This window comes from Rhineura floridana, chromosome 5, assembly GCF_030035675.1.
Source record: "Rhineura floridana isolate rRhiFlo1 chromosome 5, rRhiFlo1.hap2, whole genome shotgun sequence".
Taxonomy (NCBI): domain Eukaryota; kingdom Metazoa; phylum Chordata; class Lepidosauria; order Squamata; family Rhineuridae; genus Rhineura; species Rhineura floridana.
The window spans coordinates 138,536,823-138,562,902 of record NC_084484.1 but is presented as its reverse complement, the minus strand read 5'-3'; the positions used below and the strand labels follow the sequence as shown (position 1 = coordinate 138,562,902).

Sequence of the window (26,080 nt, the reverse complement as noted above, 5' to 3'; positions counted from 1 at the left end):
TCATAGAATTGCCGGGATGGTGTCGGGAAGGCTAAAGCTGAGAATGAGCTGAGGCTAGTGAGGGATGTTAAAAGCAACAAAAAAGCTTTCTTCAAGTATGTCCATAGTAAAAGACAGAGAAAAGAAATTTTATTTATTTATTTATTTATTTATTTTATTTTATTACATTTTTAAACTGCCCTATAGCAACAAGCTCTCAGGGCGGTGTACAAAAGATAAAAACAGGTTAAAACACAAATAAACATAAAACAATACAATATAAAAAGATATAAACAAGATGAGACAAAAACAAATTAAAATAAAGTTTAAAATTTAAAATTTTAAAATGCCTGGGCAAAGAGGTAGGTCTTTACCTGGCGCCGAAAAGATGACAAGGAAGGCGCCAGGCATATCTCGTCAGGGAGGGCGTTCCATAACTCGGGGGCCACCACCGAGAAGGCCCTAGCTCTAGTTATTACTCTCCGGGCCTCCATATGCGTTGGAACCTGGAGAAGGGCCTTCGACGTCAGGCGCAGTGAACGGGCTGGTACATAGCGGGAGAGGCGTTCCACCAGGTATTGTGGTCCAATGCCGTTAAGGGCTTTATAGGTAAGAACCAACACTTTGAATCTGGCCCGGAAACATATTGGTAGCCAGTGCAGCTGGGCCAGGACAGGAGTTATATGATCGTATTTTTTAGTCCCGGTAAGAACTCTGGCCGCAGCATTCTGCACTAGCTGAAGTTTCCGAACCGTCTTCAGAGGTAACCCTACGTAGAGTGCATTACAGTAGTCCAATCTAGAGGTTACCAGAGCATGGATAACTGTGGCAAGGTTCTCCCTGTCCAGATAGGGTCGTAGTTGGGCTACCAGCCGAAGCTGGTAGAACACATTCCGTGCCACCGAGGCTACCTGAGCCTCCAGTGACAGGAGCGGATCTAATAAGACCCCCAAACTACGGACCTGCTCCTTTAGGGGGAGTGTAACCCCATCTAGGGCAGGTCGGACATCAACCATCTGGGCAGAGAGCTCCCCCACCAACAGCATCTCAGTCTTGTCAGGATTGAGTCTCAGTTTATTAGCTCTCATCCAGTCCATTATCGTGGCCAGGCAGTGGTTTAGTACATCAACAGCCTCACCTGAAGAAGATGAAAAGGAGAAGTAGAGCTGCGTATCATCAGCATATTGCTGGAAACGCACTCCAAATCTCCTTATGACCTCACCCAGCAGCTTCATATAGATATTGAAAAGCATGGGGGACAGAACCGAACCCTGTGGGACCCCATATTGGAGTACCCAGGGATTCGAGTAATGCTCCCCAAGCACCAACTTCTGGAGACGATTCTCGAGGTAGGAGCACAGCCACTGCCAAGCAGTGCCTCCAACTCCTAAATCTGCAAGTCGCCCCAGAAGGATACCATGGTCGATGGTATCAAAAGCCGCTGAGAGGTCCAGGAGAACCAACAGAGTTACACTCCCTCTGTCTTTCTCCCGACATAGGTCATCATACAGGGCGACCAAGGCTGTTTCTGTACCAAACCCCGGCCGAAAGCCCGATTGAAATGGATCCAGATAATCAGTTTCATCCAGGAGAGCCTGGAGCTGGCGAGCGACCACGCGCTCTAAAACCTTGCCCAGGAATGGAACATTTGCTACCGGTCTATAGTTGTCTAGGTTTTCAGGGTCCAAGGAGGGTTTTTTTAGGAGTGGTTTCACCACTGCCTGTTTCAGACAGAGTGGCACCACTCCCTCTCGTAAAGAGGCATTGATCACCTCCTTGGCCCATCCGGCTGTTCCATTCCTGCTAGCTTTTATTAGCCACGAGGGGCAAGGATCCAGAGCAGACGTGGTCGCCCGCACCTGTCCAAGCACCTTGTCCACATCCTCGAGCTGTACCAAATGAAACTCATCCAATAAAACAGGACAGGACTGTGCTCTGGACACCTCATTAGGATCAACTGCTACAATATTGAAGTCAAGGTCCCGGCGGATGTTGATGATCTTATCTTGGAAGTATCTCGCAAACTCATTACAGCGAGCTGTTGATGATATTACTGCGTTCTGAGGACCAGAATGTAAAAGTCCCCGAACAACTTTATAAAGCTCCGCTGGGCGGTTGGAAGATGACTGAATGGAGGCAGCAAAATACTGCTTTTTTGCTGCCTTCACCGCCTTCACATAGAGCTTGGAGGAGATCTTCACAAGTTCAAGGTTACAGCCGTCGGGAGTTCGTCTCCATTTGCACTCAAGCTGCCTCCTTTCTTGCTTCATCACTCTTAGCTCCGGGGTAAACCATGGAGCCCGTTGAGCTCTGCAAGGGAGAGGGCACATTGGGGCGATCATGTCAGCTGCCCGGGTCATTTCTGTATTCCACAGATTGACCAGGGTTTCGACAGGAGCGTCAGTTTTATCAGCCGGAAAACTCCCCAGAGCCTTCTGAAAACCCTCAGGATTCATTAGTCTCCGGGGACGGACCATCTTAATTGGTCCTCCACCCTTGCAGAGGGAAGAAAACATTGTGAGTCTAAACCTCAGTAGGCGGTGATCTGACCATGACAAAGGAACAGATGTAAAATCCCTCACTCCCAGATCACCATCCCCAAATCCAGTGGCAAAAATCAAGTCTAGCGTGTGCCCCGAAACATGCGTAGGGCCAGTAACAAATTGAGACAGCCCCATGGTTGTCATGGAGGCCATGAAGTTCTGAGCCGCTCTGGACAAGGCGGTCTTGGCATGAATGTTGAGATCCCCCAATACCAGAAGTTTGGGGGATCGCAACACCAAGCCCGCGACCACCTCCGTCAGCTCAGTTAGGGAAGCTGTTGAGCAGCAGGGTGGACGGTACAACAACAGTATTCCCAGTCTGTCTCGTTGACCCAGCGTAATGTAAAGGCACTCCAGACCATTAGCCACCTGGATAGGGTGCCTAGCAAGAGGGATTAAACTTCTATAGACCACAGCGATTCCCCCTCCCCGACCCTCGGATCTACCCAGATGCTGAACCGAATACCCAGGTGGGCATAGTTGGGAGAGATTAATGCCTCCCAAATCACTCACCCAGGTTTCAGTAATAAACGCCAGATCGGCCACCTCATCCACAATTAAATCATGGATGAGGGAGGTTTCATTATTTACCGATCTGGCATTGAAGAAGCAGCAACTGGAGATCCGAGAGTTGGCTGACAGAACTACCAGCAATCCTGTGGATGTGGGGAGGACCGGAACACGGTACAGCCACCAATTGTCTGGGCCGAGTTCCCCTCAACTGGCATGTCCTCCTCACAATGCCATACCTCCCATTACCCGTCACTACGCTAATAGGGGGCCCCTCTGGTCCTCCCTCCCCGCACCCTATCCTCTCGCCCAGGCACATAATAAAAATAAAAATAAAATAAACAACAGAATTCATAATCTATACACAATCACACCCACACTCATACAAAACACTCATACAACCAGACAATAACAATAAAACAGTTGACGAACAACAATAGTGGTAGCTGTCACAACAAGAGCCCAAAGGCGGTAAATGGGCCCGGAAAGCAGCGGCGACTCCAGAAACGACTCGAGGCCGCGGCGCCAGAGGCCGAAGATGCCGAAGATGGAACACGACTCCCACTCTCACCGCCACCAGGGGCTCCTCCGTAGCACTCTCACCGCCACCAGGGGCTCCTCCGTAGCACTCTCACTGCCACCAGGGGCTCCTCCGTAGCGCTCTCACCGCCACCAGGGGCTCCTCCGTAGCGCTCTCACCGCCACCAGGGGCTCCTCCATAGCGCTCTCACCGCCGCGGAGTTGCTCCTACAGGAGCTCTCTCGCCGCCGCCGCCGCGCTCCCGTGGCTCTTTCACCGCCGCCGGACGCTCTTCTGCGGTGCTTTCCCCACTACCAAGTCACTCCCTCACAATGCTCTCTCGCCGCCACTCTCTCACTGCCACCACTCTCGTTGTCAGGCACTCCCGTCCCGCGGCACTCTCACCGCCGCCAGGCGCTCCTTCACAATGCTCTCTCTCGGCCACACTCGGCGTCGGGCGCTCCTCGGCAGCGCTCTCACCGCCGCGGAGTCATTCTTTCATGATGTTTCCTCGCAGCCACTCTTGGCGTCGGGCGTTCCCCCCCGCGGCGCTCTCACCACCACCAGGGGCTCCTCTGTAGCGCTCTCACCACCGCGGAGTTGCTCCCACACGGAGTTCTCTCGCCGCCGTTCTCCCGCGGCTCTCTCACCGCCGCCGGGCGCTCTACTGCGGTGGCACAGCAACTCAATGAGGATGGCAAAATGATAACAGATGACAAAGAAAATGCAGAAGTGCTCAATTCCTACTTTGGCTCAGTCTTCTCCCAAAAAAGGTCTATGACCCTTCCGGGAAACATGAAGTAGAAGCGGCAGGATAGGAGCTTGAGATTGATAGACAAATGGTCAAGGAATACCTAATCACTTTGAACGAGTTCAAATTGGCAGGGCCCGATAAACTGCATCCTAGAGTATTGAAGGAACTGGCTGAAGAACTCTCAGAACTGCTGTCTATTATCTTTGCGAAATCATGGAGGACCAGTGAAGTGCCAGATGACTGGAGGAGAGCTAATGTTGTCCTTATCTTCAAAAAGGGCAAGAAGGAGGAACCGGAGAACTACAGACCAGTCAGCCTAATATCAATCCCTGGAAAAACTCTGGAGCAGATTATAAAGCAGTCAATCTGTAAGCACCTTGAAAGCAATGCAGTGATTACTAGGAGCCAACATGAATTTATGAAGAACAAATCCTGCCAAACTAATCTTATCTCATTTTTTGATCGGGTAACCTCCCTTGTAGACTGTGGGAATGCTGTGGACATAATATATCTTGATTTCAGCAAAGCTTTTGACAAAGTGCCCCATGATATTCTGATTAGCAAGCTAGATGAATGTGGGCTGGATGGAACAACTGTCAGGTGGATCCACAGTTGGCCCCAGAATCGTACTCAAAGAGTGCTTATCAATGGTTCCTTCTCAAACTGGGCAGAAGTAACAAGTGGGGTACCACAGGGCTCAATCGTGGCCCAGTGCTCTTCAACATTTTTATTAACGACTTGGATGAGGAGGTACAGAGCATGCTTATCAAATTTGCAGATGATACAAAATTGAGGGGCATAGCTAAAACCGTGGAAGACAGAAACAAAATTCAAAGGGACCTTGATAGGCTGGAGCATTGGGCTGAAAACAACAGAATGACATTCAACAGGGATAAATGCAAAGTTCTACACTTAGGAAAAAGAAACCAAATGCACAGTTATAAGATGAGGGATACTTTATTTATTTATTTTTTAATTTAATTTAATTTATATACCGCCCTAAGTCCAAGGGCTCTCTGGGCGGTGTACATAAGAATAAAACAATCAGAAAATATATAAATACAATAATACAATGGAATCAAACCAAACAGACGTAAACAAAAATCGAAACAGCAGCAAAATACATCAATAAATATTAATAGTACACATTAAAATGCCTGGGAATATAAAAAGGTTTTCACCTGGCGCCGAAAAGATAGCAGCGTCGGCGCCAGGCGCACCTCATCGGGGAGACTATTCCACAATTCGGGGGCCACAACCGAAAAGGCCCTATTTCTAGTCACCACCCTCCGAGCTTCTCGATGGGATGGTACTCGGAGGAGGGCCTTAGATGTTGAGCGCAGTGTACGGGTAGGTTCATATTGGGAGAGGCGCTCCACCAGTTATTGCGGTCCCATGCTGTGTAAGGCTTTATAGGTCAAAACCAGCACTTTGAATTTAGCCCGGAAACAAATAGGAAGCCAGTGCAGACGGGCCAGAACAGGTGTTATATGAGCGAACCTTCTGGTCCGTGTCAGCAATCTGGCCGCTGCATTCTGGACTAACTGTAGTTTCTGAACTGTCTTCAAGGGCAGCCCAACATAGAGCGCATTGCAGTAGTCCAATCTAGAAGTTACCAGAGCATGAACGACTGAGGCGAGGTCATCACTGTCCAGATAGGGACGTAGCTGGGCTACCAATCGAAGATGGTAGAAAGCATTCCGTGCCACTGAGGCTACCTGAGCCTCAAGAGACAGGGAAGGGTCGAAAAGAACTCCCAAGCTACGAACCTGTTCTTTCAAGGGGAGTGTAACCCCATCCAGAACAGGGTGAACATCCACCATCTGGGCAGAGAAGGCACTCACTAACATCGTCTCGGTCTTGTCTGGATTAAGCTTCAGTCTGTTAGCTCCCATCCAATCCATTATCGCGGCCAGGCAATGGTTTAGTACGTTAACAGCCTCACCCGAGGAAGATGAAAAGGAGAAATAAAGTTGTGTGTCATCAGCGTACTGGTGACAACACACTCCAAAACTCCTGATGACTGCACCCAGCGGCTTCATATAGGTGTTAAAAAGCATGGGGGACAGTACCGATCCCTGTGGGACTCCACAATGGAGAGTCCAGGGTGTCAAGCAGTGTTCCCCAAGCACTATCTTCTGTTGACGACCCACCAAGTAGGAGCGGAGCCAGTGCCAAGCATTACCCCCAACTCCCAACTCCGTGAGCCTTCCCAGAAGGATACCATGGTTGATGGTATCAAAAGCAGCTGAGAGATCAAGGAGAATCAACAGGGTCACACTCCCCCTGTCCCTCTCCCTACAAAGGTCATCATACAGGGTGATCAAGGCTGTTTCGGTACCAAACCCAGGCCTAAAACCGGATTGAAACGGGTCGAGATAATCAGTGTCATCCAAGAGCCCCTGGAGCTGGCCGGCCACCACCCGTTCCAGAACCTTGCCCAGGAACGGAACATTCGCCACAGGTCTATAGTTGTTCAAGTTATCTGGGTCCAAGGAGGGTTTCTTCAGGAGCGGTCTCACTACCGCCGCTTTTAGGCAGTCAGGGACCACTCCCTCTCGCAAAGAGGCATTAATTACCTCCTTGGCCCAGCCGGCGGTTCCGGTCCTGCCAGCTTTCACCAGCCAAGAGGGGCAAGGATCCAGCACAGACGTGGTCGCCCACACCAGTCCAAGGATCTTGTCAACATCCTCAAGCTGCACCAACTGAAACTCATTCAATAAATGAGGACAAGACCATGATCTGGGTGCTTCATTGAATCCAACTGCTATAATATTGGAGTCTAAGTTCCGACAAATGCAAGCGATCTTATCTTGGAAGTGTCCAGCGAACTCTTCACAGCGGGCTACAGATGAATCTATAGTATCCCGAGGGCCAAGATGTAAAAGCCCTCATACAGTTTTAAAAAGCTCCGCTGGGCGGGAGAGTGATGCCTTAATACTGACAGCAAAATATCTCTTTTTTGCTGCCTTCACTGCTGCTATATATCGCTTAGAGCAGGCACTTACCAAAGCATAATTGCATTCGTCAGGAGTTCGTCTCCATCTGCACTCAAGCCTCCTCCTCTCTTGCTTCATCGCTCTCCGAGGTATACCATGGAGCTGTATGAGCTCTACATAGGAGGGGGCGCATGGGAGCGATCGTGTCAACCGCCCGGGTCATCTCCGTATTCCACAGTTCAACCAGGGCTTCAACAGCAGTGCCAGTCTTCTCAGTCGGAAAATCCCCCAGAGCCTTTTGGAAACCCTCAGGATCCATTAATCTCAGAGGGCGGACCAATTTAATAGGTCCCCCACCCTTGCAGAGGGAAAGGGTCACCGTAAGCCTAAACCTCAGCAAGCGGTGATCTGTCCATGACAATGGGGTAGATGAAAAAACCCCAACCTCCAGATCACCATCTCCCTGTCCAGTGGCGAAGATCAAATCAAGGGTATGTCCCGACACATGCGTTGGGCCAGTAACAAACTGAGACAGCCCCATGGTTGTCATGGACGCCATAAAGTCCTGAGCCGCCCCAGATAAAGCAGTCTTGGCATGGACGTTGAAGTCCCCCAGTACCAACAGTCTAGGGGACTGCAACAATACCTCCGAGACTACTTCTGTCAGCTCAGGGAATTTGTTGAGCAGCAGGGCGGGCGGTACACCAACAAAATTCCCAGCCTGTCTCTCTGGCCCAGCACAAGGTGGAGACACTCCAAACCAGTCGTCACCTGTACAGGGTGCTCGGTGAGTGAGAAAGAACTCCTATAGACCACGGCAACCCCGCCTCCCCGACCTTCGGCTCTACCATGATGCTGAACCATATACCCAGGTGGGCAAAGCTGGGTAAGAGCAACTCCTCCCATATCACCCACCCAGGTCTCGGTTATGCACGCCAGGTCAGCTGCCTCCTCCACAATTAAATCTTGAACAAGGGAGATCTTATGCTGTACCGACCTGGCGTTTAAAAACAGCATATGGAGATCCGAAGGCTGACTGATAGGACAACCAGCAGTCCTGGGGATGTGAGGAGAACCGGAACGGGTCACAGACACTACTTGTCTGGGACAGGTTCCCCTTACCTAGCATGTTACTTGGCTCAGCAATACGACATGTGAGCCAAGGATCTTGGAATTGTCGTTGATCACAAGCTGAATATGAGCCAACAGTGTGATGTGGCTGCAAAAAAGGCAAATGCTATATTAGGCTGCATTAACAGAAGTATAGTTTCCAAATCACGTGCAACCAGTCCTGGTCTCCGCACTTCAAGAAGGATGCAGACAAACTGGAACAAGTTCAGAGGAGGTCAACAAAGATGATCGGGGGACTGGAAACAAAGCCCTATGAGGAGAGACTGAAAGAACTGGGTATGTTTAGCCTGAAAAAGAGAAGACTGAGGGAAGATGTGATAGCACTTTTCAAGTACATGAAAGGTTGTCACATAGAGGAGGGCTGGGATCTCTTCTTGATCGTCCCGTGCAGGACACGGAATAATGGGCTCAAGTTGCAGGAAGCCAGATTTCGACTGGAGATCAGGAAAAACTTCGTAAGTGTTAGAGCCATACAACAATGGAACCAATTCCTAGAGAGGTAGTGGGCTCTCTGACACTGGAGGCATTCAAGAGGCATCTGGACAGCCATCTGTCGGGAATGCTTTGATTTGGATTCCTACATTGAGCAGGGGGTTGGATGTGATGGCCTTATAGGTCCCTTCCAACTCTACTATTCTATGATTCAGTGATCTATTGAGGTCTTTCTTTTTAACTACAGCTATTGTCTTTTTGCATTCTTCCCTGATAATGTCTTTGACTTCACTCCATAGTTCTTTTGGTTCTCTGTCAACTAAGTTTAAAGCCTCAAACCTGTTCCTTATTTGATCCTTATATTCTTCTGGGATGTTATTTAAATTGTATTTTGGCATTATGATTGCTTTGTTGTTCTTCTTTAGCTTTACTATGATTTTCGAGCCACCTACATAATTTTAGTTGTATTTATGGTGCTTTGTAAAACCAAGGCATACAGAAAACAAGTTACCATTTATATCTTCATATTTCCGCAGGTAACAGTGTTAGTTACAGCAAAAAAAAAAAAACCAAACAAAACAAAAAAACAAGAAGGCATCTTGTGGCACCTTAAAGACTAACAGCTTTATTGTGGCATATTGCTTTGTTGCTCAAGCCCAAGAAACCTTGTGACACAACAAAAGTTTAAGGTTTTAAGGTACAAAAAGGGTGCTGACAGTTTGGGGAATTAAGACAGGCAATCTCAATTATCCACTGGGCACTAATTCCTTGAAAGAGAATAATCCTCATTGGTTTGGGAGAGAAATGAAAGTCATATCCGTACCATACATTTCCGTCACTCTTATACCACTTTAATAGTTGTGGAGAATCCTGGGAACTGTAGTTTGTTAAGGATGGTGGAAATTTATTCTTTGGGGGAAGCTACGGCTACTAAAGTGGCATAAGAGTGCTTTAAATGTATGGTGTGGTGGATGTGACCAAAGAAAGTGCTACCCTACTGACTCTCCTTTAATCTCTCTGTTGGGAATAGGAGGCACTGTACTGCAATAGTTCCACTTCTTGCAAGGCTGTTACCAGAGAGAAGCAGGGGATTTCTGCTCAGCCCCATGGCAGTTCTGTAAGGTTGTTTCTTGTTTCCCCTGCTGTATAATATCTATATTCACTAACAGGCAAAAAACCTTGCCGTTAAAGAATGTACCTATAGCCCACAGCTATTTGTATCAAACTTTAAAAAGCAGGGAATTGGGCAGCTAGACCCAAATGGTGTTTGCATTTTGACCAATTTGTAGGCAGTACAATATCTCAGAAAGGAGGAGATCAGGTCTTCTGCTCCCCTGGTGCATTCACTGTAGCTGCCCAATTTCCCTGCTTTTAAAAGTTCGATAGAAATAGCTGTGGGCTATAGGTACATTCTTAAACCGCAAGGTTTTTTGCCTATTAGTGAATTCCCCTGCTTTTTAATCCGGGAGGTAAGAGATGGGATCCTGTGCAAGTTAGCACCAGCAGTAACAGCAATAGTTCAGCAGTGTATTTTAAATGTTATATTACCATCAAGAATGCCTTTACTTTTACAAGAGGGTCATGGCTTAGTGGCAGAGAACATGCTTTGCATGCAAAAGTCCCCACATTCAATACCCAGCATCTCCAATTAGGGCTGGGAGAGATCCTTATCTGAAACCTTGCCAGTCAGTACTGAGCTAGATGGACCAATGGTCCGACTTGGTATAAAGCAGCTTCCTATGTTTCCTATGCTCTACAAGGGGATACACAAAGAAATATGCTTGAGACCCTTTCTTTAAACATTGTGCATCTTGCAATCTATATTACTTTGCAAAGTATCAGCAGTTACTACCTCTTCTCCTTTAATCTCTGAATGCCAGTCATAGGGCTCACTGTGACAGATTATATACTTAAGAAGCAACTGTGTGTTCTGAGATTCTTAAACCTGAAAAGAGTCACATTATCCACAGTATGGAAAATACTGATTAAAATTAAATCGTAGCAGACAACAGCAGTGTTGCAAAGGAAGGCTATATTACAGTGTGTGGGGGGGGGAGGGAGGGAGGGAGAGAGAGAGAGAGAGAGAGAGAGATTTAAGAACCAAGAGCTAAATTCAGAATTAAAGTGTTACAAACAAAGAGTCTCATACAATCTCAAAATAACTACAACAATGTTATGAGCACAGGTCACACAGCCACACACACTGCAAACAAATAGTATTTGAGCTTTTGTCATTTATAAACCCATTTAAGGATAGAGGGTAGGAGGTGGCAGGGCAACTGAGCCAGCGGAAAGAGTAGGCTGCGGGAGACAGCGGGGTGGGAACACACATCACTGTCACTCTCTTCCATTCTGTTCCTGCCTTCTCCGTCATCCTTGCCCTCTGGCTTTCTCCCGCCACCGTCCATTTCTCTCTCTCTCTCTCTCTCTCTCTCCTGACGGTCTGGCTCTCCATTTCCTCCCTCGTGCTTCCTCACACAGAGCACGAGTGAAGAGCAACGCTAAGCAGAAGACCAGTGTGAGTCACATGTCTGTTGCCCCCACCAATCACAGGAGCAGAAGACTTCCCCTGCTTCCTCCAAGTAACTGGAAGGGGTGGGGGGAGGGGGAATGAAACGAAAGAACTCCTGGTTTCTACTGTGCCTGCGTGATGTTATCACCCACAGTAATGCATTTTTTTATCTATTAATTAAAAACAAACCATGCCATTTTTTTACTTGAAACCTACTGAAGATGAAGCTCTGTGTTTTGGGCAAGCTCAGGGATTTGATTAGAGATACCTTACAGTCATCTCTGAGTTTTAAGGAATGACAACAGTTTATGAGAACTTCTCAAGAAAAAAGTCCAAACGGCTTCTTGTTTTCCTCTCTCCTGTTTTTCACTTTAACCTGTGAATTCTCCATTGGGGTGTGTGTGTGTGTATCACCAAGAAAACCTTCAGAGTTGTAGAGCAAGCGATTCTGAATCCAACAGTATAAGACTTGTAAGTTTTTGTTTTGAATTGGGACTATACAAAGCACCAGAAAGTGTGTATGGGGGTATTTTCATTTAACATGGTAGAACGCGAAAAATCCCTACTGGCTATAGTATACAGCCACTCTCGTGGCTATATAATGAAACCACTGGGAGGTCATACAGAGATATGGAATGTAGTGTCACCAGTATGCAGATGAAACCTAACGCAATTGCTCCATACCATCTGATTCAGGAGAAGCTATGCAAGTGCTGGACTGCTGTCTGGAGGCAGTGATGGGCAGGATGAAGACCAGAAAACTGAAGCTGAATCTTAGTAAGACAGAGGCTTTGTGGGTAGTCAGTCTCTAGGTCGGAGAATTAGATAGATGACCTGTTAAGAACAGGTTAGCACTTTTCATTACAGTACAGCTCATAGTCTAGGAATACTCCTAGATTTCAAACTGTCACTGGAGGATCATGTAGCCTCAGTGGCAAGGAGGGCCTATGCCCAGTTCCTGTTGGTTCACCTGTGAAGGCTAGTCTTGGACTGGGATAACCTGGCTACAGTAGTCTAATAACTTCCTAAATGGACTGTTGCAGTCCACGCTGCATGGGACTTTCCTTGAAGACTGTCCAGAAGCTGAAGCTGGTGCAGCATGCTGCTGCTCAATTGTTATTTTGATCAGCTAAATGGGAATACATAACACCAACCCTGAAAGCACAGCACTGGCTGCCACTGAGCTTCCAGGCCAAGTCAAGGTGTTGGTACTCATGTACAAAGCCTCAAATGGCTTAGGACCCAATGACTTGAAGGAGTGCCTTCCCCAGTATCAACCAACCTGGGTTTTAAGATCGGCAGGGAAACCCCAGCTAGTAGTGCTCCCGGTGAATGTGTTCGAGAAGGCGAAGTAAGTTCCTCTCAGTGGTGGTAACCTGGCTGTGGAAATCTCTTCTTATTGAGATCAGGGAAGTGTTCTCCCATAGTATTTTCATACAGGTGACACCTTAAGAGCTATTTGTTCCAGTAGGCCTTTGGATCATGAAGAGAGTGGCAACATATGTGTAACTTAATCTGACTCTTATGTTGTATCATATATGGTATTTTATGCTGTGGTTTCAGTTTTGTAATTGTGCATTTTTAATGTTCATTGCCCTGGACTCTCATGACAGAAGGACAGAGTATAAGAAAAATAACAACAACAACAACAATGTCACTTTTATTATGATTTGGTACTGATACCATTTGCCAGTGATAAGGGTGTAACAGCTGCTTTTGTGTAAATTAAGCTGGACTTCTAAAACGTTGCTTTATTCCTGCTATCCTGAGGTGGAGGGAGGGAGGAATCAACATCAGTGGCAATTGCTTTGGTACAGCAAATATTTATGTAGATAATGCAATGTTTACTAATTATAAAATATCTACTTTGCAAATGTTCTTGTGACCCGCTTCCTGTATGGTGCCAATAAAAAAGTCTTATCAGTTAATTTATTTAGCTCATATTCTGTTAGCTCATTGCAATCTGCATTGAGGAGAGGCAGTACAGTACATGTTGTTCAAAGGATCAGACTGAATAAAGTTGACTTTTATCCTACCGCTGTGCCTCTTTGCTACTAAGGCTGCAATCCTATGCAACTACTTTTAAGGAAAATGTAGACATGATGTTAGTCACCTGAATGAAGTTAACATATATATATTTTGTTCGTCAGTCACATGAATAACAGCCTGAGTAAACGTCATAATGTTGGAGTTCGGGCAAGGAAGTGCAACTATCGTCTCTCTTCCAGAGTCTCAAGAAAAATAACTTCTTCAGGATTGGTATTTGCATTTCAAAGGAAAGATTGCAGCATTTGGGTCTTTTTAGCTCAAAGAAAAGGCAAGTCAGAGGGGACATGATAGAAGTGTATAAAATTATGCATGGTATGGAGAAAGTGAATAGAGAAAAGGTTTTCTCCCTCTCTCATAATACTCGGGGACAATCAACAAAGCTGAATTTTATATGAGACCAAGTATCTGGATCCATTTCAGTCGAGTTTCAGGCCTGGTTTTGGCACGGAAACAACCTTGGTCGCCCTTGTATGATGACCTCTGTCGGGAGAGAGACGGGAAGTATGACTCTGTGGATTCTCTTTGATCTCTCAGTGGCTTTCAATACCATCGACCATGGTATCCTTCTGGGACAACTGTCTGAGTTAAGAGTGGGAGGTACTCTGTTCGGTTTCGGCCCAGTTTACCTGAAAGAGCGCCTCCACCGCCACCAATTATGCCGCCCGACCAGATCAGCCACGCAAGGCCTTCTCTCAATCCCACCAACCAAAACAGCTAGGTTGGTGGGTACTAGGGAGAGGGCTTTTTCTGTGGTGGCCCCCACTCTCTGGAACTCCCTCCCATTTGATCTCCGACATGCCCCTTCCCTGGATGTATTCCGCAAGGCCCTGAAGACGTGGCTATTTCAACAGGCCTTTGAGATCTTTGGGATGGGTTAATCTCCATGATTTTGTCATCTATTATATGCTGTATATGTAAATGTTTTTATAAATGTACTGATGACTGTCCAGTATTTTATTTATTGAGATTAATGTGACTGCATTTGATACTATTGTATTTTATCCCATTTTAATGTACGTTGCCTAGAGTGGCTATCTGCCAGATAGGCGACACACAAATTTATGATGATGATGATGATGATGATGATGACAGTGGTTCCGCTCCTACTTGGCAGGTCAACTCCAGAAGGTGGTGCTTGGGTAGCATTGCTCGGCACCCTGGACTCTCCAGTATGGGGTTCCACAGGAGTCAGTTCTGTCCCCCATGATGTTGAACATCTACATGAAACCATTGGGTGCGGTCACCGGGAGCTTTAGAGTGCACTGCCATCAGTATGCTGATGACACACAGCTCTATTTCTCCTTTTCATCTTCATCGGGTGAGGCTGTCAATGTGCTGAATCAGTGTCTGGCTGCGACAATGGACTGGATGAGGGCTAATAAACTGAGGCTCAATCCAGACAAGACTGAGATGCTGTATGTGGGTGGTTCTTCTGACCGGATGGTGGATGTTCAACCTGTCCTGGATGGGGTTGCACTCCCCCTGAAGGAGCAGGTTTGTAGCTTAGGGGTTCTCCTAGAACCATCTCTGTCACTTGAGGCTCAGGTAGCCTCCGTGGCACGGAGTGCCTTCTACCAACTTTGGTTGGTGCCCCAGCTATGCCCCCATCTGGACAGGAATCACCTGGCTTCCGTTGTCCATGCTCTGGTAACCTCCAAATTAGATTACTGCAATGCACTCTACGTGGGGCTGCCTTTGAAGATGGTTTGGAAACTGCAGCTTGTGCAAAATGCAGTGGCCAGAATGGTAACAGGGACCAGACGGTTCGAACATATTAAACCGATTCTGGCCCGCTTGCAGTGGCTGCCTCTATGTTTCCGATTCAAAGTGCTGCTTTTAACCTATAAAGCCTTACACGGCTTGTGACCACAGTACCTGATGGAACACCTCTCCCGACACGAACCCACCCGTACACTATGCTCAACATCCAAGGCTCTCCTCCGGGTGCCTACTCCGAGGGAAGATCGGAGGATGGCAACAAGGGAGAGGGCTTTCTCAGTGGTGGCCCCCAAATTATGGAATGATCTCTTTGAGGAGGTGCACTTGGCACCAACACTGTTATCTTTTCGGCGCCAGGTCAAGACTTTCCTCTTCTCCCAGGCGTTTTAGCATGTGTTTTTAAATTGTTTTTTTAAAGTATTTTTAAATTTGTATATTTGTTTTTAATGTTTTTAATTGTTGTAAACCGCCCAGAGATTTTCAGCTATGGGGCGGTATACAAATGTTGTAGTAGTAGTAGTAGTAGTAGTAGTACAAATGTAGTAGTAGTAGTAGTAGTAGTAATAATAATATTCAGGACTTCTTCACACAGCACATAGTTAAACTCCCCAAGAAGCAGTGATGGCTTCCAACTTTGAAGGCTTTATCAAGGTTTAGACAAATTCATGAAGGATATGGCTATCCAAGATTCCAATGGTGATCACTTGTGATTGAGTAAGATTGTCTTCCAAAATAAAGTCTTTAACAGTGAGTCTGTAAGTGACTGTGGAGGCCACTCCTAGATCCACACAGCCTCCCACAGTGAGGACATAGGTTCCCAGATGGAAGACGGTTGCGATGAAGATTTGTTTGACGTGCCTTCCGCTTAGCTCGTTTGTCCCTTTCACTCTGTATTCGTGCTTCTTCAAAGTCCATAGCACCTTTGATAATAGCTGACCTCCATTTGGGATGCTCATGGGCCAAGACTTCCCAGTTCTTGATGCTCATGTTATATTTTTTTAGGTTATTTTTAAGAACATCTTTAAACCTCTTTTGCTGTCCACCGATATTCCACTTTCCATCCTTAAGTTGGGAGTAGAGTAGCTGCTTTGGAAGATGGTGATCAGGCATTTGAACAACATGGCCAGTCCAGCAAAGTTGATGTTGGAGGATCATTGTTTCAACGCTGGTGGTCTTTGCTTCTTCCAATATGCTAGCATTAGTCCGCCTATCTTCCCAAGTAATTTGCAGAATTTTCTGGAGGCAGCGTTGGTGGAATCTTTCAAGAAGTTGGGAGTGGCGTTTATAGATGGTTCATGTTTCACAGGCGTACAGTAAGGTCGGTAGTACAATGGCTTTGTAAATAAGCATTTTGGTCTCCCTGCTACTAAACAAGCGGCTACTAAACATGATGGCTATGTTCTACCTCCACTGTTGGAGGCTGGATGCTTCCGAATACCAGTTACCGGTAACCACAGAACGGGAAAGTGCTGTTGCACTCGGGTCCTGCTTGTAGGCTTCCTACAGGCATCTGGTTGGCCACTGTGAGAAAAAGATGCTGGACCAGATGGGCCATTGGCCTCATCCAGCATCCGTTTCAGTGAGACAAACTTGTAGGAAAATGGCTTGATGAGTTATGGCCTTGATTAATATTAATGATTTCCACAAACAACTGTCATCTTTGCTTCTTTGTTGCATTAGTTATTCTCCTCTGGTAAGAATGTTCACTCAATTTCTCCTATCCTTATAAAATCTGTAAAATGTTGATGAACGAAAAGTTTTTTAAGCACTTCTGTAAGTTATTTTGTAATATAAGAAATGAAAACAAGTATTATAGTGAACTTGGCAGGCATAGCTGTAGCGATTTTGAGTTTCACTTTTTCTGTGCAGCTAGTTTTTGCTGATATCTGCTTGTATTCAGTGATGGATTTGTGCTAATGAAAGGTATATCTGCTTGTGCAAGGCTGGGCACCTTGATTTCATTGATTCCCTCCCACCCACTGCAGCCCCCAGATGGCTGGGAGACACCCCAGAACAGTATGGGAATATTGTGCATAGGGCTGCAGCAGGGGGTGGGATTGGTGAAACAGGGATGTTCCACCTTGAGCAAGCATAAATACTTTCTGCTTGTGCAAAGCCATCATTGGATACAACCCAAAGTGAGTTCTGCCATTAAGGAGAGCTTTGCTGGATCAGACCAAATGCCCATCTACTCCAGCATCCTGTTTTCACAGTGGCCAACCAGATGCTAATGGGAAGCCCAAAAATAGGACATGAACGCTACAGCACTCTCTCTATTTGTGATAATGGATTACATTAATGGTATGGACAGTGTAGCTGCTACATTTCCATAGGACCCAGATGCACACTTGATGACAACCAGAGCTGTGGAGTTGGTGCGCCAGACCTTTGACTCCGACTCCTCTATTTTTCTATTGTCCGACTCCTTCATAAATGGCAAATGTATATTAACTAGGAAATGTATATTAACCAGTAAATTTGTTATTTCTAGTTAATATACATTTGCCATTTATGAAGGAGTCGGAATCAGAGTCGGAAAATTTCTACTGACTCTGACTCCACCCAAAATTGTTCCCAACTCCGACTCCACAGCCCTGATGACAACCTTTGTTTGCTAGGTCTGAGTTGGTCATAGTTTTACTTTTTAAGTTAAAATAGGCCTTTTAACATAATAAAGGCCTATTTAGTGGCTGTTGTATGTCTTTTGACAACTACAAAATATCTAGTGAAGCATGCTAATATCTCCATGGAGTTATGTTTATTGATATCTGTTTTTGTTCTTCAAGAAGTTTATTGTGACATAAACTTCTTGCCTTTTGTCCTCACAACAATCCTATTAGGTAGGTTGGGTTGACAGAAAGGGACTGACCCATGTCATCTTGGAACTTCATTGCTGAACTGAGATGTGAACCCAACAGTTCTCCCTCCTACTGTATCAACACCACAGCACCACTTTAGTTCAATGTGTGGTTTTAATTTGATTTGGCAAAGCAGCATTCAGAGATGGACCAATTTTAACCAGAGCTTTCTTTAGGCATTCCAATAATGCTTTCAGGGATGAGGGGGGTATGATTGTGCTTTGTCCCCTTCATCGCCATTCTAGCCATCCAATTCATATAGGGCAAACTAGTGAAGTGCACATTTTAGAACCATGCCAGGGTTCTAAAATCAGATATGAAAGTCACTGGAATGGTGACACTAGTGTGCCCATACCTGTAGCCCCCCTCACATGATAACATGCTATCTGAATGCCTGAAGAGGGTTTTAATAATAATAATAATAATAATAATAAAAGCTCTGGCCAAAGAGACCTTCACCTCATAATGAACTCATGCAATACTGTTCAGATAACTGCAGGGATCCTATGCAGGTCCTTTAGTTAACACTGTTCAATATTTATAGCACTTTTTCTAGATGTTCTAAGCGTTTCATATACATTATCTGAGTATTTCTTGTAATAACCTTGCTATAGTGACCAGGATCATTAACCCATACTACAGATGGAGATGGAAGAATGAAGTGTTGACCTAGAGAATCTGAACCTTGGCTAAATACCAGTGAATGAGTACATGCTGAGATTTAAACTGGGAACTTCCAGTTTATGCGCCTAATCATTCCTCTGCATGACTCAGCAGGCATAACTACAAGTTACATAGGGGTGGAAAAAGCACACCAAGCAGCAAAATCCCAGTCTGAGTTATATCCAAATGGGAATTTTAGTAATTAAACACACACTACATAAATGCATTTTTAATGTGACAACTACAGTGAAATCAAATCAGGATCTAAAACTCCAAAAATTAGGTCAGCTAATTTGGTCCTAGTTGTGTGGCATTTAGGGAAAACCAGAAAAAAATCCCAGAGTTGTTTTTTTTTAATTTAGATGGTAACTGTTTTCTGGTAACAGAACCTGAATGGAGATCTAATGAAGTACTCTGTGGCCATTATTTCTGCAAATTACTTGGGGATATGCCTCCACTTTTCAGTCTAAAATTGAGTCACCTACTCTGAATTGCCTAGTCTTATAGTCCCTCCCACACACCTCATATCATGTTAAGAACCTGGTTTAAAAAAGAAAAAAAATCAACAATCATTTGAAAACTTTGGTAATGACAACAAAACCCAACTGTTGATGAGGAAAAGGGTTTTATTTATTTATTTATTATTTGATTTATATCCCGCCCTTCCAGCAGGAGCCCAGGGCAGCAGTAAAGTTTTGTCCAAGGAGGGAGAAAAACAACCTAGTTTCTTATCATTAAACTGAAGAAAAAATTGGCTCATGCATTCTCAAGATTTATTAGTTACCAGATTAAAATATCAAAACAACTGGTAGTTGTATACATGAACAAGAGCATAAGACAGGAATTATAATACTAGTGGGGTCACTGGCTTGCATCCACAGCTATGCGCTTTAGTATTGGGAGAGGATCTCTATCCTCCCATTGTTTTAATATGCATTTCCTTTGATGTGATTCTGTTTCTAAACACTAATACACGCTCCCTTGGAAATCAGTGAAGTTAAAATGCTTCCTTTTGGCTGGATTGTGTGGTAGGAGCATGTTGCGCCCCCTTTAGCAATGGGAATAACACAGCCAGACACAGGTTTTTGGGTGAAGTAGGGCCACAATTTTATTGAGTAGAGCAAGCAAAGTGGGGTTGGCATGGCAGTAGGGCCAGGATCCACTTCATTCCGGCAGCCCTTGCTGCAGGAATGCTGAGTCAGCTCAACAAGCAGTTGGGAACTACCCTTGGGAGTTTGCCCTCTTTAGACCCAAGTGAACCCAAGGCACCTGTGATCCCACTGACTAACAAGTGGGGTTGTCAGCTGGACGAGGCGATGCCCCTCCTGAGCTAGGGGTGTGGCCATTGTGTACCCCACTGGACACCTTATGGGAGTCCCCTTTATGATTGATCTTGCCCAATGCAATGTCTGCCACAAGGGAGGGGAGCTATGCTTCCCGACCCGCTGCTGCATGAAGAAAGAGGCTGGCTCTCGGCAGACGGCCTTTAAAGGCCCAGGCCTGGCTCTGCCCCCTGGTTGCTCTTGCGAGACTGCCCAGGATTGTGGGTGATCTTGCAAGAGCTGGGCATGGATAGGAGGATACTAACTTCTCCCCGTTGCTGTCTGGGGCATGCTCCATCCCACAATTAGTGCCCCATGCCGAGGCTCGAGGCTTGGCCCTATGTGTTTGCATGACCAAAATCGCCAGTACTATTAAATTATGCTGGTGTTATTTGTCAACATGGGACACCTGTAGTGTTTCCTTAAAATAAAAGTTATTTTAGAACTTGAAAAAGTTCCATGGGATATAGATATAACAAAACAAAATTACTGTAGTGTAAGTTATCGGGGTGGGAGCTTTGCTTAGTGCTATAAGTTTCAAAGCTCCAGAAGTCATGCAATTAGCTGACAAATCATGATGCAGATTAAAACTTTTAGAGCATGACTATTGACTCACACTTGAAAATGACTTTCAATTTTTTTAAAAAAATTAGTGTTTTGAGTTTACAGTCTCATGGGAATAATACAAAGAAAACAGAAAAACAACAATCTATGTTATGTAGTAAGCTATGTGAGCAGTAATTTTTACTGATCTTCCTCTTTTTTATTCAGAGTTTTCTCTATTACAGGGACAGGGAAGGAAAGCCTTCATGCTTTCCCGATATTAATGACATTCGAAATATAAATGCATATGCTAATGAGTGGTGATGATCTCTTAGTTTTTAGGGACAATACATATGCAATAAGAGGATGCCAAATGGCTGAGAGCTTTGGATTCTTTTCTCCCCTATAGAAGGCTGTCAGGTAGCAGGAACTTTGGCTATGAAGAATAAAAAAAGTAACCAACAGAAGTTTTGGCACAATACATTTGAACACAGGGCCTTCTCTCAGTCCCACCAACTAAAACAGCTAGGCTGGTAGGGACTAGAGAGAGGGCCTTCTCAGTGGCGGCCCCCACTCTCTGGAACTCCCTCCCGTATGATCTTTGGCATGCCCCTTCCCTGAATGTATTCCGCCAGGCCTTGAAGACCTGGCTTTTCAGACAGGCCTTCGGGACTTCTGGGGAGGGTTAATCTTTTTGACTAATTGCCTGCTACTCTGAACTGTCACTGTTTTACTTTTTTTTATTGTTGTACTGTATTTATTATGATGTATTTTAATTAAGTTGTACGTTGCCTAGAGTGGCCATTGGCCAGATAGGCGACTTATAAATTAAAATTATTATTATTATTATAAATATTGAGCATATTGGCGGGTTTAAGTTAGGGATGTTTAGGGTGGAAGAGACTGCTTCTGCAACATTCTAGTCTTTGTTTGTAACATTTCAACGGCATTTGTGAGTACTACTTATTCAGTAATTCTGCTCAACATGTCCATACTGCTTAGTATTACAGTAGATAACTGTGAGAAGGAATGAGGTGTTCAAGGTGCTCTCTTCCCCTGAAACTGTTTAGGCTTCATTGACACCTGAGAACAGCTTTTCTGTCCACATGAACAGTTGTAAATTTCAGAGAGTTATTACATGTGACTGTTGTTGTTATATGCCTTCAAGTCGATTAAGACTCGTGGCAACCCTATGAATCTTTTTGGATGTAGAATATGTTAATTAGGTGATCACCTTGTGCTGTCCTGGAGAAGAAGGGACCATCTTGTGTGTACACTCTTCATTCCCTTAAAATCACTTCTCAGTTGGATGAGCCTGTGACAGAGGAATGCACATGTAAGAGAATTTTTGGCTTGTGTAGATTTTCTGAAGAAATTTTGAAAGAATAGTGTAGGCACCAGTGTAGTGGCAAATTTAAAAGTGTAGGGTCCTTTCATGAATCATGTCACACCATCTCACAAGGCAGCCCTATTATTGTTTTCCCTCAGCCTTTCCCTGGTTAAATACATCTGCCTTGGGGTATGTTTACAAGACAAAGCGAACAGACTATTGCTTTTGACAGCTTTGCTGAATAATTAGTCCCAGACATTGACATTCAATAATTAGTATATTTTGTACACTGGTTTTTTAAACAAATCCTGGAATTCCATATATGTATATTCAAGAATGGGACAATATTTATTTTCTTTGTAAAGTGCCTTTGTACTTTTAAGCAGATGCAGGGATGTTCAGGACTAAGTGATGTACTTGGAATGCATAATTAAATTATGGAATTCACTGCTTTTATAAAAGGATTAGACAAATTCATGGAGGATCAGTGTATCCAGTCAACAACTATTTGCTTTGTAACTTCCATGTCCAGAAGTATCATACCTCTGAACACCAGGGCTGTGGAGTCGGAGTCGTGTGGAGTTGGAAGCAATTTTGGGTGGAGTTGGAGTCAGAAGAAATGTACTGACTGCGACTTCAAAATAAAATTAATATTTTAATAATAATATTAATTTATTAATATTAATACATTAATATACATTTGCCATTTATGAAGGAGTCAGAGTCGGAGTCAGACAGTAGAAAAATTAATATACAGTTGCCATTTATGAAGGAGTCGGAGTAGAAAAATAGAGGAGTCAGTCGGAGTCGAAGATTTGACATACCAACTCCACAGCCCTGCTGAACACCAGGTGGAGAGATAAATAATGGAGAAAGTTTATCACCTACAGATTTTGCTTGTGTGCTTCCTGACCACTGTCAGTCTGAAGCCACTGCTCGATCCTAGGCTAGATAGCCATGTGGCAGCCTGATTCAGCAGACCTCTTATGTTTTTATTTCAAGTAAGTATGCTGAAAACTGCAGTCTGTGTCCTGCTCTATACCCACATCTGAATACTCAGGATGCTGTATAATGCCTGCTACACAAGTGAAATGCTACCAATGCCTGATCCAGTATTCTTTGCAGAAAATTTACCACTGGATTGTGCCTCCCATTGCTCCATCCTTCCCTCAGCAACTTTTTTAAAATATAAAAACAACCCCCAGTCTCCCAAAATCTTTTAAGGAGGTGCTTGATGCTGGCTGGTTGGCAACCTGAGCTTGCAGCAATATCCCCCCCCCTCCAGCTAGCCCCAGCACAGTCTTTTTTAAAAATAAGCCTGAGAGGTAAAGGAGGCATGGACATGAACCTCTGCCTAAAGAATTAAAGAAAGGAAATATCTGAGCCTGGCTATCTCCTCCTCTCCTCTCTGTAAACTTATCTCTCACACGCACTGTTGTTGTCCTTGCCTCAGTCTCCCCATGACTCTCTCCTCCCACAAGGGAGTGGGACCCAATAATCATGAAAGGGGATTTATGCTGATTGGCTGTAGTGCTGGAGATAGAGGGACCTGGGAGGGGATGGCTTAAAAAAAGTTAAGGGATGGCATCCTGGAGCTACCCAGCAGCATTACACAGCTGAATTATAGCCCTTTCCTTTAGCACATCTAAATGCAAAAAGCACAGTCACTTCTTTGAAAACACCTCTATGTTGCACTTTCAAATCCAGAATAACTCTCATATCATCCAGTCTTACTGTAGTGCCACCAAAAACCTCTGTGCTCACAGATTCCAGATTGCAATGTTTACCTTCACTTCCCAGGTAACTGGGCAAACGGTTGTTCTGGATCTGACACTGGCTCTATTACTGTTTTTAGAAACACAAAAGGGCAACAAGTGGATAAAGATCTGATTGTTTATGCTGCTTGCTGCTTGGGCAGAGCAGTGTGTCACTGGAAGCCAGCAAACTTTTTGGTAAAGGGTTGGATTACTGTGGTCTGGTAGCTTGCTTTACATGATGTTCTGGCTTCCAACCAGAGAAGCAGACTCAAGACTTAAGGACTGGGTTTTGCAAAAACTTTATTCTAGAAGTCAGTACATGAATACAGCATCAGATATTCTGTGCATGAATCAGGATACAGAACTAGGCATGGCAGCAATAGCAGAGTTGTTGCAACAAGGATTCTGCCCCGACACTCCTTATAAAAGTGAGGGGGCGGGCACATTACTTGCACTGGCTAACTAGCATTTTCTAGCCTTTGTGGCAAGGCAGGGGTTCCTTCTGGGGTGAGACACTACTTCCTTTAGCTGAAGCCTCTTTTTCTTTATTCTAATGTGACCTTGGAGATGCTGTTATTTCTGACTCTGATATACTACTTTCAATATGCTCTCTCTGGAAGTGTCCAGGCTGTTTTTTAGGGTTTATCTGTTCAATAGCTAAGTCTGGGCTTGGTGCCAGTGGGGATTCCTTTCTCTCTGTTACAAAGGGGGATTACTGTCATCAATTAACTCACTAGACATTGAGCTGCTAGAGGTTTCTGGAAATATTTATCTCATGTTTTCCTGAGCCCCCTCCACAACATCTGTACCCCACTCTTCACTCTCCCAATCCTGCCAAAGTCTCTCCAAAGAACCCTGTGACACATGAAAAGCTTATGCAAGACCACAGAGTTAGCAGAGGACTCTAAAGTGAACAAGTGTTAGATCCTTGGATGCTTCCCATAATGTATATATTGGGAAAAGTACCCCGGCATCAATCCCATCTTTGGTGCATGGGATGTCACGGAGAGACATGTGTCTGCAGATTCATTAATGCTTAATGTCTTGTAACAGAAATGTAAACTCAAACAGGAAATTGGGTAATGTGGCAAAAATACCAGTATTCCGATATTTCTTAAAGTTGTTAGTTTACTGTTGTCGTAATGGAAAATAATAAAAATGCTTTTAAAAAAACTGTGGTGAGCCAGTATGACGATGATGAACTGTGCTAGAAGAGGAACTCTTCCCAGTGTTCAACCCATCTGCCAGCTATAGATTAAAACGAAGAGGCATGGGTCAATGCACAGAAGGATTCCTCTAACAATAGAGTAAGGTTCAGATACTTCGTAAGGCAATGTAGCACATTTCTGGGGACAATTTTAAGGATTTTTTGATGGTTCCAGACACTCCATGGCAAAATTTTTGCTTTACAATTTAAATTGAATGTATGCAGTTTTATTTTAATTTGTAAGATAAATAAATTTAGTTGCTACCATTGGCTTTAATGAGGCAGGGAAATCTTAATAACCTTTGAAACTTTTAAACCAATGAAAGTGTGCCTTCCTCAAAACACTTGAATAAAGTACACCAGTAGTGTTTATGAAATCAGAAATATGACATGCCTATGTAAAATTGGAAGTAAAAGTTAATGTATCAATTTTCATCACTTTTTAATTTGCTATACCTGTGGCAATTTCTATTAGAGCAGTCTTGAAGTTTGGCACATAGTCCTCATCAATTAGATCATTTATACCAAGTTTCAAGTTATTACATCAACGTGTCATTTTTATAGGTATAGAATTTTGAGGCTTATAATGGTAGAGCCTTTTTTGTTACTTACCTTAACTAAAGGTGCAAACTAAAAGGCTATCCTTTTAATTATGCTAGGTCAGGGATGAGGGACCTGGTGCTGAACTACAACTCCCATCACCTATGACCACTGGCCTTGTAGGCTGGTACTGATGGGAGCTTTAGTTCAACAACATCTGGAGGGCACCAGGTTGGGGAAAGCTGGCTTAGTTGGGCCATAATAAATTGGATTTTTATCACCCCTCTGCCTGTTGTGTGGCAAAATCCTCCTTTCCAGATGGCAGGGGCATAACAGACAACCAGGGGCGTCACAACCGGGGTGCGGACCGCACCCGGGTGATACCCTGAGGGGGGTGATACCCAGAGCCGCCCCGCCCCCCGCCGTTGCCCGGCAAGGCTGCGCCCTCCTCGGAGGCAGGCAGGCGAGATCGGGAGCAGCGTCAGCTGTGCGAGGGAGGCGCGCCGGCGTTCCTAGGTCTTCTCCGGCTGGGTGCCCCTCCGGCGCGCGCCCTCCCAGGGGCATGAACGGGGGTGGCTGGCTGGCCTCGAGTGTGCGCGCGTGCACACACGCAGGCCCAGCCACCTCGTCCATGCCCCTGGGAGGGCGCGCGCCGGAGGTCCGCACCCCCCCCCGCACTCCTGCTAGTGACGCTGCTGCAGACAACCAAGCTATGCTAGGGTTGAGAGAGCTGTAGTGGAGTCTCACGATCTGAATGGGCTCACTTGGGTTAA

General features: G+C 45.1%; 1 protein-coding gene across 2 annotated transcripts in view; it reads left to right on the top strand.

The window, feature by feature from the left end:
- NFKBIZ (NFKB inhibitor zeta) overlaps window positions 1–26,080 on the top strand; it is a 73,477-nt gene that overhangs the window by 31,929 nt on the left and 15,468 nt on the right. The gene's annotated exons all lie outside the window — the stretch shown is intronic.